This window comes from Acanthochromis polyacanthus, chromosome 18 (genome assembly GCF_021347895.1).
Source record: "Acanthochromis polyacanthus isolate Apoly-LR-REF ecotype Palm Island chromosome 18, KAUST_Apoly_ChrSc, whole genome shotgun sequence".
Lineage (NCBI taxonomy): Eukaryota > Metazoa > Chordata > Actinopteri > Pomacentridae > Acanthochromis > Acanthochromis polyacanthus.
The window spans coordinates 33,501,144-33,505,618 of NC_067130.1; the positions used below are offsets into that span (position 1 = coordinate 33,501,144).

General features: G+C 40.0%; 1 long non-coding RNA gene across 3 annotated transcripts; it reads right to left on the minus strand.

The window, feature by feature from the left end:
* Positions 1–1,909: 1,909 nt before the first annotated feature.
* LOC127530929 (uncharacterized) lies at positions 1,910–3,141 on the minus strand. 3 transcript variants are annotated; one of them, XR_007937732.1, is made up of 4 exons: positions 2,813–3,141; positions 2,613–2,710; positions 2,416–2,527; positions 1,910–2,332 (listed from the first exon to the last, which is right to left on the minus strand). It is a non-coding gene; the product is annotated as an uncharacterized LOC127530929 (long non-coding RNA). The 3 variants fall into 3 exon arrangements; XR_007937731.1 differs by having other exon boundaries at positions 2,416–2,710; XR_007937730.1 differs by lacking the exon at positions 2,813–3,141 and having other exon boundaries at positions 2,613–2,805.
* Between the last annotated feature and the right edge of the window lie 1,334 nt (positions 3,142–4,475).

The following is a 4,475-nucleotide window of genomic DNA, read 5'->3' on the forward strand; positions in this document are numbered from 1 at the left end:
GTTCACCATCATAAAAAGAAACACAAAATTATCAGACACAGAGAGGTCAAAAATAGACAAAATGATGACAAATACACACAAAATTACCACAAATAGACACAAAATTACCACAAATCAACCAAAAATGATGACAAATAGACACAAAATGAACACAGACACAAAAATGCTGCAAAAAGTCATAGGACTACAGATAGACACAGAATGACTACAGATAGACACGACATGGCTGCAAATGACAAAAAATGATCACTAACGGGCACAAAACGACCACAAAAAGAAACAAAACAACCACAAAGAGACACACAGCTTTTACATCCATTAACAAAATTTATGGCCAATAACGAGACTCTCACATTATGGGAGGCAGATGACTCCATCAGTATCTGAATGAATCCAGTGTTGAAGTCAGTGTTTGATGAATATTACACAGCTGCTGCAGCCGCCGATTAGAAAGAACAATTTACCGACACTTAATGACATCTTCAGGGTTCTCGGCGGTGGAAGAGACCAGGGGCCTGTTTCACGAAGCAGGTTCAAGAAACTCTGAGTTTCTTCCGCGATTCTGAGTTGATCCACTCTGAGATAGAAAACTCTGAGTTTTCGGTTTCACAACGGCTGATTTGAGTTGGTTTAATCAACTCGGAATAGGTTGACCCGGAGTTACGCGTGTGCACCACAACTCTGAAAAGACAGCATCAATGGAACCCCGATTCGACGAGTCACCATGGAAACGGGGAAGCGAAAGGCTGCGTTTTTGAAATGGAAGTTTTTAACGCGCTCATATTGCGAGTTTGAACACGTTTTTAGAAAGAAGTGCAACACCGCTGCAGCTGAAAAAGAGAGAGAGACGGCGTGGAGAACAGCCCGGATCAATGCGTAAGTTTAAATGTAGTCCTTTGTAATCGTAATAATATTACAGGGAATAACTGTCTGAATGGTAGAATATTAAGTTATTTCATTTAGGGGAAATCTCGCGGGGGAGAAGCTGAAGATGAAATATAAAAACATTGTTCAAACAGGTCAGACCTCGGCATTATCTCATGGAGGTACTTCATGTTGATCATGTTTTACATTGTAAAGTAGCCTAAATATTAAGTGGCTGTTTGACTGTGCAGTTGTTTTATCCACACATAGCCTAAATGTCTGCATCCATATCATGTCCTGTTAAATAATTAAGACTATTTAAACTAACATAGACTTCTGCTCAGCCAACAGAAAGAAAGCAGATGATTGTAAAACGGTGGAATAAAAGGTCATGGATGCATATATATATATATATATATATATATATATATATAGATAGATAGATAGATAGATATAGATATATATATTGATATATAGATATAGATATTTATTTAGTTCTCTTTTGTGTCTTTTTTTGTCTTTTGGCCCCTTCACACCACAGACCTTGTAACTGTAAGTAGGCAACACTCCAAAGATTTCTCCAAATGGTAGTTTAAGTTTTATACAGAGCTATGTTACTGATAGTTCTCTTCCCATTCAGACTTTGGGTGGAATATAGAGTGTGACATTTAGCCTACACTGAAGTGTTGCACATTCTCATCCTTTTTAACAGAGCATGGCTGGACAGCAGCAGGATGGTTCCTCAGCTTCCACTGCACAGACTGACACAGTGAGATGGATGTTCAGGAAACACCAGAGCTTCATTCTGTGGAATTCATGTGCAACTGTATCATTTAATGTCCTCTATGTATTCCCAGTTATCAGTAAAACAGATTTACAAACTGCATTTGCTGAGAAAAATCCAAAAAACAGATTAGGAGGACAGATCTGGAAATTGAAATACTGGAGCACAAGTTAGAGGTGGTGATGGTCACAGGTGAATTATGTTAACTACTGGAACATGAACTGAACTATCTTTTATTTGTAGGAAATAAAGAAGAGCAGATGAAATGTGTATCATGTCTTTATTTGCTGTGGTGGTGATGATGGAGACTTAAACTCTAACGTGATTATTGCATACGGTGTCTCTGACTGCTCTGCTGTCCTGGATAGCTGCAGGTGGATGGGCTCATCATCTGGGTCTTCAGTTTGTAGGGCAGGGTGTTGCTCTCCTCTAATAGTGGTAATATTATGAAGAACAACACATGTCACAGTAATATCACAGGCCCTCTCAGGGGTCACCCTGAGGAGACGTAGGCTCTGGAAACGGGCTTTCAGCAGGCCTATGGTCATCTCCACCCGGGCTCTGGTCCTGCAGTGAGTCCGGTTGAAGTTCTGTTGGGGGCCTGGTTCAGGGTCAGGGTATGAGGTCATCGGCCTGGGTTGTCATGGTAACCCCTGTCACCCAGCAGAAGGCCATCAAACTCTCCTGTAATGTATAGTGGATACATCAGAGCATATTAAAGGAGAGAGACAAGAGAATTCTATTGTGAAAATCTTTATGCTGCTGACCACGCTGCAGTCTGTTGCTCAGGTTAGACTCTCCATAAATCCTGGAGTCATGAACAGACCCAGACCACGTGGCCTCCACATTAGAAATGATGTATGCAGCATCACATATGATCTGGACAGTGCAGAGAATGACAGATGTTGAACTATGATGCAGTCTTTAACATTTAGAAACAGTAGTCAGTCTACCTGTAGCCTACCTGCACATTTATGCTGTGAATGGACTTCCTGTTCATGATGTGAGGGAGCTGTGATGGGGATGTGTGTGCATCTATGCAGCCAATCACACTGGGAAATCCTGAAAGAAATTAAAATGACTAATCCCAGTCTGAGGCTGCAGCACAATGTCATGAACAGAATATGATTTAAAATGAATGTAACAGATCTCTACATCATTCACCTGTAATCCTGTGGATCCTCCTTGATGCTCTGACAGGTTTATGTCCAGGAAAACCACAATGATGAGTAAAAGTCGTTTCAGAGCCAGGAACACTTTTCTGACTGTCCTCCATACAGTTGTCTTACTCTGCATCTCTGACATTATATAAAAACTTCCATTTGCAAAGAACCGCAGCGCAACACACAATATCTGCTGGATGTGAGAGCATGACTGGTTGGTAATGTAAATGTAAGGACGGATTAGGTTGTTTATGTAGATTATGGACTTGAAACGATTATGAAACGGTACCGCTCAAACCGATAATTGTCCAGAAATGCGAGAACATTTATGCTCGGTCTGATAACAATCTACCGACGAATATTTAATTATCTGAGCAGTAATGCTGCTCCTTTATCCACTGGATCGTTAATAAAAGCTGTTCTACGCCAAAACTCGCTCGCTTACTGACTGAATGAATGAGGAAATGAAACAGCGTGTGGCTGAAAGAGGGCGGAGACGGAGAGAAACTCGAGGTTTTCTCAGATAAACCTGCTGGTGACCAGGTTAGAGTCATAGAGTCTGTTACTGCGGTAACTGACCGAGAGTTGAAGTTACCCCTCTTTGTGAAACAGGCTAGAGTTACCCCTCTGTCTCAGGGTTAAGTTACCTCGCTTTGTGAAACAGAAAACTCTGAGTTTCCCTCATTTCAGGGTTAAGAAACTCAGAGTTTTCAGTGAACCTGCTTCGTGAAACGGGCCCCAGCTCTCCACTTATAAAAGCAATACTTTGCTCAATAATGTGGTCGTTGACATGAAGAATGGAGCTCAGTCTGCTGGAGATAATGGAGGAGGCTCCCACAGACCTCAATGATATTTAAAATATTAGCCCAGATTACTAGTAAATTATGTTTTACATCATCTAATAAGACAACATAAAAGCTAACCCCCCAAAACAATTTATGATTATCTGTCTAATAGGCTAACTAGCTGATCTTATGTTAAATTAATAATGTTGTGCTAAATTAGCTTGCTGTGGTACTAGCTAAATTTAAGGTAAAGTAACATTATGCAAATGAGCTTGTTGTAGCTAACTAACTTTATGTGAAACTGATATTATACTAAATTAGCTTGGTGAAGCCCTAGCTAACTGGATGGAACAGATGGAAATTAGCTTGAAGCTAAATCTGGTGCAGCCATCTTTTTAATGTAACTGCACGCTGTCCTTTTACAAATAAACTTGAAAGAAAGAAAGAAAGAAAGAAAGAAAGAAGATTTTAAACTTACATTATGCTATATTAGCTCGCTGTAGCACTAGCTAACTGTATGGTAAACAAATAATGTACTATGCTAGCTTACTGTAGAATTACCTTGGCTAGCGTGAATTCTTTGCTAATGTCAGCTAAACAACCACACATTGACACAAAAATATCGCAAATAGACACAGCATGGTCGCTAAAAGATCCAAAATGGCCACAAATACACACAACATGGCTGCAAAAAGACACAAAACAACCACAAATAAACACAACATGTCCTCTAAAAGACATAAAATGACTGTGAATAGACACAAAATGACGACAAGGAGACACAACATGGCTACAAAAACACCCAAAATTACCACTAATAGACATGAAATGACCACAAATAGACAAAATGCCTGCAAAAGACCCATAATGACTACAAAC